The 20,210-nt window shown below is 34.9% G+C and overlaps 2 long non-coding RNA genes across 2 annotated transcripts; both read left to right on the top strand.

The window, feature by feature from the left end:
• Positions 1-9,225: 9,225 nt before the first annotated feature.
• Positions 9,226-13,086, top strand: LOC149131538 (uncharacterized). Its single transcript, XR_016237853.1, has 3 exons — positions 9,226-9,361; positions 10,012-10,090; positions 12,308-13,086. It is a non-coding gene; the product is annotated as an uncharacterized LOC149131538 (long non-coding RNA).
• Positions 13,087-15,372: 2,286 nt separating this feature from the next.
• LOC149131539 (uncharacterized) lies at positions 15,373-18,878 on the top strand. The gene is made up of 3 exons (XR_016237855.1): positions 15,373-15,572; positions 17,252-17,333; positions 18,318-18,878. It is a non-coding gene; the product is annotated as an uncharacterized LOC149131539 (long non-coding RNA).
• The last annotated feature ends 1,332 nt before the right edge of the window (positions 18,879-20,210 follow it).

The following is a 20,210-nucleotide window of genomic DNA, read 5'->3' on the forward strand; positions in this document are numbered from 1 at the left end:
CTGTTTTTAGAAGTACTTGGAATTAAAGCGTGTTTTGTGTGATTGCTGAATTGAAGACGACAGAGAGCTCTGAGCAAAGAATCTGCATCAAATTTTACCAAAAGCTTGGGGATACCTGCCCAGAAGCCCACGCAATGTTCCAAGTTCCAGAAACAGTTTAGAGAGTCACACATTGTATGAGATGCACGTAATTGTACAAGTGGTTCAGACATTTCCAAGATGGCTGAAATGGTGTCGATAATGACGAACGTTCTGGGAAATCCGAAACCAGCAGAACTGAGAAAAATACCGCAGACTTGCTTCCAGCTGTGAAGGGAAATATTCGAATCGCCATCCGTGAGTTATCAGAGGAGGAGTAGATTAGTTACGGTTCAGTTCAGTCTATTGTCACTGAAAATTTGGGCATGAGATGCGTGTCTGTCAATTTTGAGTTAAAACTGCTTTCAGCTGACGAAAAACACTCGGGTTTCAGTTGCGCAAGGTCTCTTTGATTGTCTCATGAACGATGAAAACCTTTTGATAAACGGTCATAATGGGTGATAAATCGTGGGTCTCTGGCTATGACTCCGAAAGAAAGGCTCCGACTTCGCAGTGGTAAACGTTCAAATTTACTGAGACCGAAGCAATGTGAAAACACTTTTGACAGTTTTCTTAGAATACAAGCGGATTGTTCATCATGAATACATTCCACCTGGTCAGAGAGTATACAAGGATTACTACCGAAACGTTTTGCGGCGTTTGCAGGATGCTATTAGTCGGAAAATGCCACACTTGGATGCATCCTGAGAGCAGGAATTGCACCATGACAATGCACATGCTCATTTAGCGCAGCTTGTCCAGCAATTGTTGGCTAAGCACAGCGTTCCACAAGTCCAACAGCCATCGTATTCCCCAGATGTCGCCCCCTTGCGACTTCTTCCTCCATACAAAAATCAAATCTCGATTGAAAGGAAGACTTCAGGACATCGAATCAAAGTGAATGCAATGTGTTATCTGCTGATAATCCCAGAAAACCTGTTCCGGGAATGCTTTCATCATTAAAAACAGCGCTGAGTGACGTGTGTGTCTTCTGAAGTGGACTACTTTGAAGAACAATAACTGCCAAATTGGTTCGTATTATAGTTTTGTTGTTTTTTAGCACCAGTCCGGTTACTTACTGATGAATCATAGTATATGAAACTGTAGAAATTGTAATCGTGGCTGTTATATCCTTGACGTCTGTGACCATTGCTATTAAATTATTTTATCCTTGATTTTAAAGACAATGACTGTGGTAAACGCCGTGCCGAAATTCTTAGCTAATAACATCTTGCAAAAAATCGCTTAGGCACTCATTTACAAGGCGAAGTAGTCTGGAAACAAGCAATTTTCGAAGAAAAGACATAAATATTTAATGGTCGTGGATAGATTTCCCTGTGTTTATCTGTCCTTTGGCAGGCATTGTTTCTCTCTCTGCAGAAAGGTCCACCATCGTTGACATGCACATATAGTTTTTATCTGACTGAAGGGCCGTGCTACACCTTTTACAAGGTTTCTTGTTACAAATAGCACTTGGAATGATCTGACATTGCTCATACGTATATACATACACACATACATACATACACACATACATACATATATTCATACATACATACACCAACCCATCCGCACAAATGTATGGCTGAAATTAGAATGTTGGGGAGAAGATACAAATCTTACTTCGTCAGCTACAAATGACCGAATCTTAATTCATAAACTCCAAATCAGCACGATGTCTGGGACTATAATTATTTGCAGCATCTTTCTAAGATTTAAAGATCGATGGTTCAATCAAGATATCTTCTTTCACAACATGGATGCCAATTCGTTGATTGGTCATGTGACAACTGTTATACTCTCAATACCGAGGAAGACCATCACACGGTCCATGAAAAATATCAGGGTTGATAATTAAATCAAAGTTTTAATGATAGGACACAGGTCCAATAGAATAGCTCTCAAACACAGACGGCCCGTATACAAATGCGTTGTTCACAACACCTCAAGCTGCTGTCAGATATGATCCATCCCATTCTTATAAGAATGATAATTCTGTCTCAATTCGTGTGCTAAACTCAAATTGTCGTTTTTGGAAAGCTTTAAAATTTCCAAATAGAACAAATGGCATGTGCAGTTCGGATAGTAAGATAAGATTGCCAGTACTAGCAGTTCCTCTTCAAATTCGTATGGATATTCTGGAAGGCACTTATACGTACATACATACATACATACATACATACATATATATATATATATATATATATATATATATATATATATATATATATATATATATATATATATATATATATATATATATATATATATATATATATATATATATATATACGTATGTATGTATGTATGTATTGTATGCATATATAATCTCTCATCTCTTGTTTTAGTCATTTAACAGTAGTCATGCTGGGGAACGCCCTCAGATGATTTTATGATCAACTAAGTAACATAATGTAAACACACGAACATCGGCTATAAAGCGGTGGTAGGTTACCAAAAGAGACAATGTCACACACACACAAATATATTTTTACCGCTTCAGACAATCGTTTCCCAAAATCAATTGAAAACGATGGGATTTTAACAGAGTTTATGTAAATAAATCAATTTAAAACAACTACACATTTTTCAAAATGAAATTCGCCTATTACTTCTTCCTGCAGCGAAATACCGCTCTACTTTCCATTTACATGTGTGTTTGTTTGTTTGTGTGTTAGTGTGTGCATTTGTTAGTGTGTGCGTGTCTGTATCTGTTTGTATGTGTGTGTATTGCTCAGTTTGTGTCTTTGTGTCTATTTGTCGTCCGCCATTGCTTGACAACTGATGTTGGTGTGTTTACGTCCACGTACCCTTGAGGTTCGGTAAGGAGATCGGTAAATAAATACCTGGATTAAAATGTAAGTACTAGTGTCGATTCTTTACACCAACAATTCTCCAACACGGTGCCCCAGTACGGCCGCAATCTTTTTGATTAAAGCAACTGAAACCCGAGTGTTTTTCGTCAGCTGAAAGCAGTTTTAACTCAAAATTGGCAGACACGCATCTCATGCCCAAATTTTCAGTGACAATAGACTGAACTGAACCGTAACTAATCTACTCATCCTCTGATAACTCACGGATGGCGATTCGAATATTTCCCTTCACAGCTGGAAGCAAATCTGCGGTGTTTTTCTCAGTCCTGCTGGTTTCGGATTTCCCAGAACGTTCGTCATTATCGACACTATTTCAGCCATCTTGGAAATGTCTGATCCACTTGTACACTTACTTGCAGCTCATACAATGTGTGCCCCTCTAAACTGTTTCTGGAACTTGGAACGTTGCGTGGGCGTCTGGGCAGGTATCCCCAAGATTTTGGTAAAATTTGATGCAGATCCTCTGCTCAGAGCTCTCTGTCGTGTTCAATTCAGCAATCACACACAACACGCTTTAATTCCAAGTACTTCTAAAAACAGCGAATGTGAACCAGAATGTTAAAAATTAGTGAGTGTGCACACCTCAGTTTAACGTAAATGTGTGCCAAGCGGCTATGTACGTGTTCGACAAAGACAATTGCCTTGCAGGAACACAAGGGTGGATTTTCGTGTAGTGGATTTTCGTGTAGTGGAGTTTGCCAAGGTGAGATCCATTGCTGTGGATAAATGGAAAAGAGGATACGGCAAAGAGACCTTCTAAATTTGAAAAGGTGCTTGGTGTGATGCTAATAAAGTTAGGTAGGTGATGACGTCATTGCATAACGAGTGTTTTGTCATAGTTTGTAATTAGTATCACATGTTAGAATGGAGCTCATTGAGCGTTTGCTGTCGAAATATTTATGAAGAATATTGGATCTGGGGATTAAAGAATGAATTTTGACGCAACCTGTAGTAATATGAATGACACCTATGATAACAGAAACAGCCGCTCAAAATCATCAATACCGACTATATTGAAACCGAAATACAAGCCGTTACAAACGAAGATTCCCAAAGAGATCTCATGCTTTATGGTTAGAGATGGATTTCACCTAAGGAGAGTTTGAAAGAAACGATTCGGTGACTTGATCAAGAATACAATTAAAAACGGGGAAGCGCTTCCGTGACTTGATCAAAAATACGTTGGAAAACTGATGAATAATACGGAGGGCCATACACGTTGTAGGTAACTGTGCAATGAATGAGCTGTAACTACAGGTCGTTTTTCATACAGATCTTCCGAATATGCGATCTTGCCTGTAGAGAGAAAAGACATGAATAGTGAATTATGTTTCAGGTGCCCTTTCTTTATTTCTTACATGCTCTCGTAAGGAAACTTCACCTGCAACATCAGAAGAAAGAACCATGAAACATTGAAGTAACCGAAACAATTCTAACGAAGCGGAAGATGAGAATAATTTTGAAATGTTTGGGATTTGCGGTCATGCTAAAGAAAAAAAATTAAATATTTGCATCACTGAAACCATTTATGGTGACATGTTTTTTGTACGTATTTTTTCTCGGAGACGCAGGTTCGAGACGTGAATATTATTTTACTCCAAGGTCATTTGTAATTACGCATTTACTTCCAAAAGTGAGCGCCCACGTATGCACACCCATTGAAGCACGTGCTCAAGCGCATGATGTATTACCTGTTTGTCAATTGTGCAAATACTTCCTTTGATATATATATATATATATATAGAGCCATGTAAACATATATCTTCGTATTTAAATACATGCATATATTCAAACAAACATACATACGTTTACACATAAAAGCACGTACACATACTTACATGTATCTATCCTTCAATCCACCCATCTGTCCGTACATACATGTAACATTTTCACATAAGCACACGTAGATACATGCATTTGTACTGTTACAGTGGTTCATCAATGGGCATCTTGACTTTTCTCTGCATGAGCCTTTATTATATTTAGTCGTATATGTGGCTCATCTGACCTTAATTTCCGACGTTGTTACCGTGTTAGCTATATCACTATTATGGCAACCGTCACGATTTAGACGGATCTGTTGTTTTTCATTGCAGTCTGCATCTCCTTTCTTGCTATTGCGATGTATGTGTTTCCTAGGTCCAGTAGGATTATTGAACGGTTGTTTTATTGCTTTTTTACTATTAATGCGGTGCCTATGATAATCCGAATAACTACAGTTAGCGTAAGTTATCTTCAGGATGTGTCTAGAAGAAACAACAAGGTATTCACTTGATTTTGGGAAACGATTGTCTGAAGCGGTAAAAATACATTTGTGTGTATGTTTGTGTGTCTGCGTGTATCTGTGTGTGTGTGACATTGGCTTTTTTGGTAACCTACCACCGCTTTATAGCCGATGTTCGTGTGTTTACATTATGTTACTTAGTTGATCGTAAAATCATCTGAGGCCGTTCCGCAGCATGACTACTGTTAAATGACTAAAACAAGAGATGAGAGATTATATATGCATACAATACATATATACATACATACATATATATATAATATATATATATATATATATATATATATATATATATATATATATATATATATATTGTGTTTTTTTGTAATTTGTTCTTATGGTAGCGACTCCTGGAGAAGTGCAAAATGTTGGAAATCCAATGGACCAGTCACTGGATAAGTTTGGGCACAGACATGTTGACATAGAATGGTAAATAAATCGATCTTGGATATATCGAGTTTAAAGTTTCTATTTCTTTTAAATATACGAATTTAAAGTTAAAAACCTTGAAATATATATATATATGTATGTATGTATGTACGCATATATATATATGTATGTATGTATGTATGTATGTACTAGCAGAGATACTAGACATGGGATTAAAATGGCATTGTTTGTGTATATATTACAGTTTTGTTGAAACTGGTGATAGGGTAAAATGCAGCATTGACGACAAATCATTTGTGGAGAAAACTAAGTGACATGTCATGCGATCATTTGGGGGATTCCAGGCCCTAACTTTTGGGTTTGTTGTTCTACATCTCTCATAAAAGTAAATTTGGAGGAACTCAGGTTGTTCTTTGTGTGTAAGAGGGATCGAATGAGGTTATAGACTTGTGCTTGAAATTTGGACGTCCGCGTAAATCAAGTTCAACTATCTCCTTAGATGCACCAGACGATGTCATTTGAAATGCAGAGCTCTATTGTCGGATATTATTCACAAAATATTTGACAGTATGGAAGTACCTTCCAGAATATCCATACGAATTTGAAGAAGAACTGCTAGTACTGGCAATCTTATCTTACTATCTGAACTGCACATGCCATTTGTTCTATTTGGAAATTTTAAAGCTTTGCAAAAACGATAATTTGAGCTTAGCACACGAATTGAGACAGAATTGTCATTCTTATAAGAATGGGATGGATCATATCTGACAGCAGCTTGAGGTGTTGTGAACAACGCATTTGTATACGGGCCGTCTGTGTTTGAGAGCTATTCTATTGGACCTCTGTCCTATCATTAAAACTTTGATTTAATTATCAACCCTGATATTTTTCATGGACCGTGTGATGGTCTTCCTCGGTATTGAGAGTATAACAGTTGTCACATGACCAATCAACGAATTGGCATCCATGTTGTGAAAGAAGATATCTTGATTGAACCATCGATCTTTAAATCTTAGAAAGATGCTGCAAATAATTATAGTCCCAGACATCGTGCTGATTTGGAGTTTATGAATTAAGATTCGGTCATTTGTAGCTGACGAAGTAAGATTTGTATCTTCTCCCCAACATTCTAATTTCAGCCATACATTTGTTCGGATGGGTTGGTGTATGTATGTATGAATATATGTATGTATGTGTGTATGTATGTATGTGTGTATGTACATACGTATGATCAATGTCAGATCATTCCAAGTGCTATTTGTAACAAGAAACCTTGTAAAAGGTGTAGCACGGCCCTTCAGTCAGATAACAAATAAATGTGCATGTCAACGATGGTGGACCTTTCTGCAGAGAGAAAAACAATACCTGCCAAAGGTAAAATCTATCCACGACCATTAAATATTTATGTCTTTTCTTCGAAAATTGCTTGTTTCCAGACTACTTCGCCTTGTAAATGATTGCCAATGCGATTTTTGCAAGATGTTATTAGCTATGAATTTCGGCACGGCGTTTACCACAGTCATTGTCTTTAAGATGAAGGATAAAATAATTTAATAGCAATTGTCACAGACGTCAAGGATATAACAGCCACGATTACAATTTCTACAGTTTCATATACTATGATTCATCAGTAAGTAACCGGACTGGTGCTAAAAAAAAAAAAATTATAATACGTACCAATTTGGCAGTTATTGTTCTTCAAAGTAGTCCACTTCAGAAGACACACGCGTCACTCAGCGCTTTTTTTAATGATGAAAGCATTCCCGGAACACGTTTTCTGGGATTATCAGCAGATAACACATTGCATTCACTTTGATTCGATGTCCTGAAGTCTTCCTTTCAAGTGGGATTTGATTTTTGTAAGGAGGGAGAAGTCGCAAGGGGGCGACATCTGGGGAATACGATGGCTGTTGGACTTGTGGAACGCTGTGCCTAGCCAACAATTGCTGCAAAAGCTGCGATGAATGAGCATGTGCATTGTCATGGTGCAATTCCTACTCTCAGGATGCATCCAAGTGTGGCATTTTCCGACTAATAGCATCCTGCAAACGCCGCAAAACGTTTCGGTAGTAATCCTTGTATACTCTCTGACCAGGTGGAATATATTCATGATGAACAATCCGCTTGTATTCTAAGAAAACTGTCAACAGTGTTTTCACATTGCTTCGGTCTCAGTAAATTTGAATGTTTACCACTGCGACGTCGGAGCCTTTCTTTCGGAGTCATAGCCAGAGACCCACGATTTATCACCCATTGACCGTTATCAAAAGGTTTTCATCGTTCATGAGACAATCAAAGAGACCTTGCGCAACTGAAACCCGAGTGTTTTTCGTCAGCTGAAAGCAGTTTTAACTCAAAATTGACAGACACGCATCTCATGCCCAAATTTTCAGTGACAATAGACTGAACTGAACCGTAACTAATCTACTCCTCCTCTGATAACTCACGGATGGCGATTCGAATATTTCCCTTCACAGCTGGAAGCAAATCTGCGGTGTTTTTCTCAGTCCTGCTGGTTTCGGATCTCCTAGAACTTTCGTCATTATCGACACCATTTCAGCCATCTTGGAAATGTGTGAACCACTTGTACACTTACGTGCATCTCATACAATGTGTGCCCCTCTAAACTGTTTCTGGAACTTGGAACATTGCGTGGGCTTCTGGGCAGGTATCCCCAAGCTTTTGGTAAAATTTGATGCAGATTCTTTGCTCAAAGCCCTCGGTCGTGTTCAATTCAGCAATCACACACAACACGCTTTAATTCCAAGTACTTCTAAAAACCGCGAATGTGAACCAGAATGTTAAAAATTAGTGAGTGTGGACACCTCAGTTTAAGGTAAATGTGTGCCAAGCGGCTTTACTCTTCATATTTTAGCTTCGTTACTATAGCAACAGTCTTGATACTTATTGATCATACCACGTATATTAAAATGTTTGTCGATATGGGAAAACAAAACTAAAATCTAAGTAAATGTATTTAATATAATCTTTATTTGACTGTCTCAATTTGTTAACAGTTTTGGCTTATAATTGAAACAAATAGAAACAGCTTCAAATTAATTTCAGAATGTCATTTATACTTTCCATTCTTGTAAATGCTTATCAAATATAATAGCATTCAAATTCAAGCTTTGACATACTTTCCCTAATAATTTGTAGCGTTTTTTAATCAATGTCGGGTGAGATGGTACTTTTTGTTAACGTGTAATAAAAAACAGGTTTTTCAGACGCAGTAAATATTGATACTCGTGACGTGCGTTGATATATTTTCGTGATGTTTTAACGAGACTGAGAAATGGTATTACAATAAGAAAGAAGAGAAAATCTATTACGCGTTAGTTTCTATACGCATCATAAATAAACTCCAAAATGTTGTAAACAATTTGTCATTATTAAAGATTTGAATAATATAATTTGCATTACATTTTCTTTGTCTTACCCTCCCCTTATGAATATTTAGTTACATCATGTCACCCATCTTTCTTAAACTCTCTATATGTTTATATATACACATATATATACACATATACACAACTACAACGTGACTCCTTGGTTATATAAAGAGTGAAACAGACCGAGGAAAATACGTTACGAATTGGGACAAGCTGCGAAATCGTGGTCCTGTGCGAAATTTTCGAGACAAGGCAAGACAACTGAAACATCACCATGAAGGGAATTGGCGTTTTGGTAGCAATGTGTTTCCTAGTTCTGGTCGCTGGTGGGCGGTGTGGATTCGGTATGTATAAATATATATTCTCTTGCATACGTATATACACTCACGCATACGGAAACTTTCCAAACTCTCTCTTCTAACTTTCTCACTCACTGACACACACACACACACACACACACACACACACACACACACACACACACACACACACACATATAAGCGCAGGTAACGCTAATAGTATAGCATATACAAGATAAACAACCCATATTTTGCAGAAAACTATTTTACATATATATATATATGTACCTGATGTGAACCAGACTGCTTTGAGCCCTGCAGCACAGTTGGACCCACACAATTCACACCCATAAAGAACGGTCTCAGGTGGGCTGGAACCATCGCAGTACTGAATATTCTGGGTAGTTTATCCTGTTCAGGCTCTATTATTAGCATAATCTGGCGTTTGAGAATAAAATTATTTTCTTAACTTTCAAGACATCTCAACGTTTCTAAAGCAAACATTTTACTTGCATCGTAATATATATATATATATATATATATATATATATATATATATATATATATATATATATATATATATATATATGTATACAGACACATATACACACGCACACACGCAGATACACAAGGAAACGCACTTATATATATATATGTATTTTATAAAATAAAAGAAATTCCTTATTCGTTTTCAGGAAGTGGCTTTGGCCCAAATTGCCCCCGCGATCCTTGTAAAATTGCAGAATGTCCAAAAGTTCCAAATGCCGTGTGCAGGTAAGTAGAATGAAATTCAATAGTTTCTCATGTAAACATTAAAAGAGGAAATAAGGAGAGCGTGATATAGCGTAGCAGTAAATACGTCATCCTTTGGCATACATTATTATTATTCAATACGAGGCGGCGAGCTGGCAGAATCGTTAGCACGCCGGGTAAAATGCTTAGCGGTATTTTGCCCGTCTTTACGCTCTTATTTTAAATTCCACCGAAGTCCGCCTTGCACTTCGTCCTTTCAGTGTCGATCAATTAAGTGCCTGTTGTGCACTGGAGTTAGTGTAGTCGAATCGTCCCCTCCCCACAATTTTGAGGCCTTCTGCTTTAAGTAGAAAGGATTATTATTATTCACTTTTTTAACATGCTTTCTCTGCAATGCCGAATGCAGGCCTGTGTGCCTTGTGTAGGTGCTGTAGTTTGTTGTGGTGCTTTTATTTTAACTATATTGGGATTGCTTTACGTATGATGTGCGCTGTGAACAGTAGGGATAATTTCTGTAACGCATATTCATTCGCAACACTATGAGTTATTGGTTACGTATTAGTCTACAGGTTTTTTTATTCATATCTCTGGCACCAGTATCATTGGGATTGATTCTGTATTAGGCTCGTCATTCGAGTTATCTCCATATTCAGCAATTATGCAACCCGTACTAATGTTACAATAATATTAGGACGGAGATGAGATCTAATTAACACTGTTATCTGGTAGGGCGAGGTTTTTAAAAAGTCTTTTAGAAAAGGGTTTTGGAAAGACCTGAAAGCATTTCCAAATATTGTATGGATGTCGTATTATTTTTAAAAAGTTGTATGTGTTGTGGTGATGCATTGTGTTCTGGGAAGACGAAGTCTTCTATTGTGGTGTTTTTAATATTTTGTGACGTGCGTGACAAGCTCTATATTGTCTGTATCGACGGCTGTGCGGTTGGTGTTATTTGTGAAGTCAGACAACCAACTTACTAAAAGGATATACAATAAGCGACTGTAATTCTAGGTCCAGTATTTACGAAATACAAAGATCTCAACGTCAACCTTCATAGGTGTTCAGCACGGCTATAAAAAAAGATTTAAAAAAACACCTGTCGCGCCGATAGAAATCACATCCAAACTTAGTAACGTGAGTTCATAGAGAAGGCGTATCTGCATTGCGTTGGTTGGCTAATCACTTCACTCGTTAAGAAGCCCTGAGTAGATTGAAGGAAATTTAAATAAAGAGCCGCGCTTAAGGACACAACATGCTACCAATTCCCGAACCTGAACATTTGATATTTCACTGCATTCACCTCGATCAAAAATACCTCACATTTTTCTTATATAAATCTATATTAGTTTGGAGTGTTTATATTTTCTAATTGTTAAGTTACATTTCTTGATGTAATAATAGTCACTTACTATTAATGAAGATCTGCAGCTTCTGGTGTATGATTCAACTTTAAATCATCATATATTGCCTATGAGATACATGTAATCCACATCTCACACAATTACAACGTCATATAAAAGACAGCACAAGATACACACACCTAGCGTCAGGTATGTCCAACGTAATATATGTCGTAGTAAAAGAATCATATCGTTGTTGTTGGCACTCCGTCGCTTACGACGTCGAGGGTTCCAGTTGATCCGATCAACGGAACAGCCTTCACGTGAAATTAACGTGCAAGTGGCTGAGCACTCCACAAATATGTGTACCCTTAACGTAGTTCTCGGGAATATTCAGCGAGACACAGTGTGACGAGGCTGGCCCTTTGAAATACAGGTACAACAGAAACAGGAAGAAAGAGTGAGAAAGGGTTGTGGTGGAAGAGTACAGCAGGGTTCTCCACCATCCTCTGCCGGAGCCTCGTGGAGCTTTAGGTGTTTTCGCTCAATAAACACTCACAGCACTCGGTCTGGGAATCGAAACCGCGATCCTATGACCGCGAGTCCGCTGCCCTAACCACTGGGTCATTGCGCCTCCACGTAATCATAATATATTCAACGCAGAATACACACACACAAAAAGCAATCCACTCAGCCAATACTCCACGCATACAAATTTAAGCAAGTAATAAATACCATACTCTTCACACTCCATATATAATACAAATCGTACATAACAGACTTGCAAAACAAAAAGTCGCACTACATAAATTTATTTAGAATTTTACATTTGGCTTCCATTTTTTTTCGTTTTTGAAAAGCATATTTGTCTTATATATTGAATTGTTTTTCTTTTTAGGCGGAACTTCTGCAGTTGCAAAGCTGAGTTTTATGTTGGATGGATCCGTGTGACGGACCAATGCCATAAAATTTAGATTAAGAAAACTAATAAACAATCTGTACATGGTCCTCTAATACTTTGAGTAGCGTCTTAATTTGTGTATTGTCTTTCTGAATTTCAAAACTGTTTTGACATTTTTTTCGAGCAAAACCGATTATCATCGGCATACTATTGTTACATTCCAAATTAAATTCAAATCACGAAGACATTAAAAACTAAGTTTGTTTCTTTTCTCGTCAGTGTAATAATGTCATACTTTAGCAAAAAATGTACCGTTGTTAATGCTGAAAGAAAATAAGTGAATAATGGATTTATATTAGCCACCTGGGAGATGGCACGTCTTTGGAAAGAATCCGGTGTTCAGAACTGCTAGAAATATCAACCATATCTTAAAACTAGGATTACTTGAAAGAATCGTCCCAGATATACCATGTTTAATAGACGCATAGGTTAGTTGTCCTAGATAAGCTGTGAAAATTTCAAAACACAGTCCTCAAATTAGTTATTTCATAATTCGAGACCGGAAAATATACTTACTTGTCCTTGAAGATACTCAATAAAATATATTGTTTTTCACGTCTGAATGCTGAAGTTCCGAATATACTCTCGGCGGATTGAAACATGTGTAGGATTTCTTTCGGATATTTTTGATTGTTTTGTTGATCCGTTTTCACTTAACCTTTTTCTTATATGTATCAATTTAACTTTGTATTACATTGTGATAGAAATAAAAAAGAACCAAGTATCTATTATATTTTTTCTTGTCTATTTTCTTTTATTACCTTTATAATTTTGAGAACGTATATCCAAATGTATGTGTGCGTTTGTGTGTACTCACACGAACACACACACTGACACTCATACACACACACGCATATGTATATATATATATATATATATATATATATATATATATATATATATATATATATATATATACTAGCAGTAATACCCATCGTTGATCTGGTAATTACTGTTACTCTTTCTCGAGAGCCAAATTCAAAGTATTATCATACATATAAATTACTGCTGCTGTATGTGTGTATTTTATAAGAGAAAAGCTTGTAATAATTGAAGTAGAAGTAGAACGATTTCATACAAGAACTACTGTTTGTTTATTATATGACAATAAAGTTGTTGAATAAGAGTTTTTCAGGTCTGGCAGCTGTTGCTGGGGGCGTGGTGGTCCAAAATAATCATTGCAAATTGATTCCATCATTGGCTAACACCAGCGTCCGTTTTCAGGTAGAAAATTTACATTTAAGGTGTTGAGGGAAAGGAGATTAAAGAAGGCAACAAGGCTTGTGTGTATGAGTGTCGATTTGCAAGCGTGTGTGTGCATGTATGTATGTATATATATATGTATGTATGTATGTATGCATGTAAGTATGAAGGTATGTAAGTGTGTATATATATATATATATATATATATATATATATATATATATATATATATATATATATGAAGTAAATTCCGAAAACGGTTAAGAAGTGTATATACTCTTAGCAGGTACCGTGCTCATTCGTATCTGCTAACACTGTTGGCTCACCTCAGTGAAAGTAGATGATCTCCATTTAAATAAATTTCTTATACTCGATTCAGCCTTATTTCGCTAAACGCAAATGTTTATGAAGACTGCATCACAATAAACGAGATTTACACACCCAGGTTTTATTACAGAGCGAATCAAATCTCCCTTTGTAAGGGTATAGAGATGTTTCCACTGCCAGATTGTGCACACTGCAACTATTGCACAGTGGTGTTAATTACCAGTGTTGCCTCATCCCTGTCAAATTTCACTTTTTTGCGGATATCACAGATATCATTAAAAGATGATTTCTGGGATAAAGATTAATTTGACGATGATGAAGCAACTCCGGTAATCAACACCAAGATTGACTATCTACGGTGTATATCGGATTGCAGCAGTAGTACGTGTAGGTCCTGACAATGAAAGATGTGATTAACCTTATAGTAAAACCTTGATGTGTAAATCTCTATTCTCCCAATATTAATTCATTTATCTATATGTGTGTGTGGGTGTTGGTATGAGTTTGCGTGTGTGTGCGTATATACATATGTCTATCTATCTATCTATCTATCTATCTATCTATCTATCTATCTATCTATCTATCTATCCATCTATCTATCTATATATATATATATATATCGTGGCACTCCGTCGGTTACGACGTTGAGGGTTCCAATTGATTCGATCAACGGAACAGATCCGTGTATCCTTAACGTACTTCTCGGTGAGATTCAGCGCGACACAAAGTGTGACAAAGCTAGCCCTTTAAAATACAGGAAAAACAGAAACAGGAAGAGGGAATGAGAGCAAGTTGTAGTGGAAGATTACAGCAGGGTTCACCGCCATTCCTTGCCGGGGCCTCGTCGAACTTTAGGCGTTTTCGCTCAATAAACACTCACAACGCCCGGTCAGGGAACCGAAACCGGGATCTTACGATCACGAGTCCGCTACCCTAACCACTGGGTCATTGTGCCTCCACTCAGGAGACAACTATAACGATGGTAGGGCTTGAATATTACAAGGCAGAAACGTTAGCACGCCGGGCGAAATGCTTAGCGGTATTTCGTCTGCCCTTACATTCTAAGTTCAATTTCGCCGAGGTGAACTTTGGCTTTCATCCTTTCGGGATCGATAAATTAAGTACCAGTTACATACTGAGGTTCTTTTCTCTAAAACTATATATATATATAAAATGTAATTGCATGCATTTATAAAAAAGATCTTTCCATGAATGCTTACATTTGTCAAACAAAAGAATTTATCATACGATTGTTTCCATTCCTATCATAAACAAATTGTCAAATATTATTAACAAATTGCCATTGTTAAAATTTTGTATACTTTGTTTTACATTCTTCTCTCTCTCTCTCTCTCTCTCTCTCTCTCTCTCGCTCATCTTCTTACTATATAGCTACTTTATGTCTCCCAAATCTCTCAATCGCTATATGTTTATATATACATATTACATATTACATATATACACATATATATATACATACATAAAACGTGAGCCCTTGCGTATATAAAGTGTGAAAAACACCGAAGAAGAAACATTAGGACCTGAGAGTAGCTGTGGGAAATTTCCAATAGAAGCAAACGCAACAAACGAATCATCATGAAAGGAATTGTTTTTTTGATGATAGTAATGTGTTTCCTGGCTTTGGTCGTCGCTCAACATAAAATAATATTTGGTATGTATAAATGTACACTGTCTCATACACTGACACGCTCGCTCATACCCATACACACAGACACATAACCTCTGTCTATATGAGTGCGCATGTGTGTGTGTGTGTGTGTGCATGTTTGTATGTATGTATGTATGTATGTATGTATGTATGTATGTTAATGCTTTTGTTTTGGAATATTCCTCATGTGAAGTCGTATGTCAAATCAGGTATAGTAATATTTCGGGATGCTCATTTTTTTCTTGCCAAATTAACAAACGAGCTATAATATTCATTCTTCCCTTCAACTTTAAAATTATATTCGTTTTCGATTGCTTTGTCTAAAACTTTTCGTCACACATCCTGTGACGTCTTCAGCGATTTTCCATCACTCGTTTCTCTTCTTGTCATCTTTAGTCTATTCTCTCAAGAATGAACTGAACAAGTCAGAGTATTCTCCACAACCATGGTCGCTACCTGCCGGAAAGTGCAGTCGATATTTATTTGCGGTATAAGGGGATTCATAATTGTTAATTACACTAGTGCTGCCGCTAATTAATATATGAATATATATGTCTATGTATATACGTGTATATACATATGCATATATATATATATATATATATATATATATATATATATATATATATATATATATATATATATATATATATATATATATATATATATATATGTATATATATATATATATATATATATATATAAATATATATATATATACATATATATATATATATATATATATATATATATATATATATATATATATAAACAAAATATTTAAATTTGAAGTTACATGTGTTTCAGTCTATACATATGCATATATATATATATATATATATATATATATATATATATATATATATATATATATATATATATATATATATATATATATATATATATATATATATATATATATATGTATGTATATATATATATATATATATATATATATATAAATATATATATATATACATATATATATATATATATATATATATATATATATATATATATATATATATATATATATATATATATATATATATATATATATATATATATATATATATATATATATATATATATATAAACAAAATATTTTAATTTGAAGTTACATGTGTTTCAGTCTAACTTTGTGAATAAAATATTAACATTAATAATTATATGAATAAAATTAATTGATATGTAATATGATATTATATATAAATATATGTGTGTCTCTCTCTCTCTCTCTCTCTCTCTCTCTCTCTCTCTCTCTCTCTATATATATATATATATATATATATATATATATATATATATATACATATTCATTTATTTATATTTATATTTATATATATATATCCACATTCTTACATATCTATATATATATACGCATATGTATTTATATATATATATATATATATATATATATATATGTATATATATATATATATATATATATATATATATATATATATATATATATATATATATATATATATATATATATATATATATATATATATATATATATATATATATATATATATATATATATATATATATATATATATATATATATATATATATATATATATATATATATATATATATATATATATATATGCCGATACACACACATACACATATTTCTGCATTGTATAAAACAACTGAAGTTTGTTTTTCATTTTCAGAAGAGATATGCACCCGTATATATTGCGTAACTAATGAATGCCTCACTGCTCGATGTCGAAATTTTCCAAATGCGGAATGCAGGTATGTATAAAGAAATTTAATATTCCTTAATGTTATCGTTAAAACAGATATCATAATCGTTCTTTATAATGTATATTATTATTTTTATCATTATTAGTATTGTTATCTTTTGCGTTTAGTCTGCTTCTTTGTTACAATAAAAGTGCCGAGACACACCCAGCGTCCTGGGGTGACTGAAGGATAAGAGATGATACAGTTGAAATGAAAGCCAGGGGACGAGAAGTGGCAGGGGCAGTAGCAAAATTTAATACAGCACAGACATTTAAATTGATAGGATTTTTCTTAGGGCAGTAGTTGTCAGCACAACCATTCGGAATTTATCTTGATGTATGTAACATCTCTTTTATATCATACCGAGGGTACCTACAACATTTATTTCCAGGTACTTATACTTACTTAATTTGTCAAATTCCTTTACGGATATATTTTTTATCAGTGGGAATATTTACATCTGTTAGTCTACAAGTGTTTTCTTCCCTGTCTTAAATATGTATGTCCAGTCGGTTAGCCTGGATCGTTCCGTCAGTGTTGACTGGAAAATCCAAGAGCACAGTAATATTTTTTTACCTTCAACGACTGGCTTCGGGTAATGTTCATACCAGTAAGTAGGAGTTCCGATTTTGTTCTGTTTACATATTTTTCAATGTAAATACTGTCCTACCCTGTCGTGGTGATTTTTGTATTCGTTTTGTGTCAGCACAGGATATCCTGAGACGAGATGGTGTATTGTTTCGTCAAAGGTGTCACAGAATCCTCATTTTAGGATCAGTCCACACATAACACACTACACGCACATCACACACTACAATTAACACTCCATATGTCACGCACAAAATGCATATCAATCCGTACATAATATACTTCGTGTATAATACACACCGTACATAACAAAAAGCCACACTACATAACATTTATATTTGACATTGCCTTTACTCTTTCTTGAAAACATGATTGTCTCATTTATTCACTTGTCTTACTTTTTAGGGCTCTTTGCGGTTGCTTTGCAAGATTTTTCTGGAGAGGACATAATGTAACGCACCTATGCAACTAACCTTTTAAAGATATCGATTATGGAACCAAATAGATAATTATCATGAATTTGTTAAATGGAGTATTACTCCTCTTAATTGTTCTTAGTCTTTTAATAATTTTCACTCCTTTTATCACATTTTCTTTTACGCGTCGCTTATTGTCAAATTTCGGGCAAAACTATATTTAAACAACATAAACTGTTGTAATAACTGAATGAAAATTAAAGTCATGAATATTCTAAAACACGTTTGTCTCTTCTTTTCGTTAGAGTAAATGTGTCATATTCTTTAATGAAATCAATGCTGTCGTTACTGTTGAAAGAAAATAAGTCGATGATGAATTTATGAGATACTTGAGAGATGGTAAGAGTGTTGCACCAATACGGTGTTAAAAACATCTATGAATATTAGCTAAATTATGCAGTAGACGCATTTAAAAGTGTAATCCATGAATTAGGTTGTAATTGAAAAAATGCATGTGAATGTCACGTTAAATAAAATCATCCGAAATCTATTGTTTTGAAAAAAATATAAACTCATTATCCAACAAACACTACGGCAGAGAGGAACTTTTAATCTTGAACACCTAAATAGGCTATGCGTGCAGAATATTCTAGATGATGTACTTCAATATACACCTTTACCGAAAAGCATTAGGAGATGTAGCACTTGATACAATGTGAACAGAAAATACATCAGATAATGTAGTCCCCAATACACTGTGCATGGAGGGGATATTATTTTGTGTATTCCATAACGATTGTAACTTGAAGACATCATATAACTGAATGTTGTGTTAGATACTCTATAATTGAATAACATAACTAATAACGAAGTTTTGTATATTGGATGTATAAAAAACACAGATGAAATAATTTTATATGCCCTATGTATAAAATTTATATCTATATATAAATTCAAATTACGACAAACGTAAACAAGAAGCGTTGAGATGTCTTAGAAAGTTAATGAAGTGATTTTAAATTCTCAAACGCAGGACAATGCTAATAATATAACCTGAACAGGATAACCTACCCCTAATTTGCAGACAAAAAGTGTAGGTGGTTAGCTGTGGGACTCGAACTCACATCCCCGTGATTACGCGTCACGATGCTCTGACCGATTGAGATAAACTCCACCACTACAGATTCCTCTGCAAATTTAAGATGTATAGAAACCTCGCTTTATGAGACGCTATCATATGTTAAATTCAAATTACGACAAACGTAAGCAAACGAAGTTTGCTTTTAGAAGCGTTGAGAATTGTTGCATGGGTATTAGATTATAGTTTTAGTTTGATTTGCACTTCAGTTTATCTATATATTTATCCATAACAATTTCGGTGACGTCATTCTAAATTGGTATTCCATTAAACGGTTAAAAAGTAAGGGTTGGCAAGCAAATTCTAGCATCGATTTAGTCAGTCGTCTCCCTAAGATTTTCTGGCTCTGTGATTGGTTGAGACATCAATATTGTGTCGGATCGTATTTTTTAACTGTGAACTGAAACCGGTTATACAGCTGAGTAGGGTTTCATGTTTGAAATAGGTGTCGATATATTTCCGGGTTTGTTTTATCTGCAACTCTGAGATCTGAATTATAATGAGAAGTTAAACAAAAGGATTTATTACGCATTTGTTTCGATTCTTCCTATTATAAACAAATAACCATATGTTGTAAACACATTACCATTGCTAGCGTTTTGTTTTACAATACTTTGTTTTACATTCTCTTCGTCTCTTTCTCCCCACTCTCTCGCTCACTCTCACTCTAAATCTTTTACTATGTAGCTACTTTATGTCACCCTCTTCTCCCAATCTAAAAGCGTTTATAGATACATATTACAT

The sequence above is a fragment of the Octopus bimaculoides genome, chromosome 21 (genome assembly GCF_046866305.1).
Source record: "Octopus bimaculoides isolate indiv1 chromosome 21, ASM4686630v1, whole genome shotgun sequence".
In the NCBI taxonomy this organism is placed as follows: domain Eukaryota; kingdom Metazoa; phylum Mollusca; class Cephalopoda; order Octopoda; family Octopodidae; genus Octopus; species Octopus bimaculoides.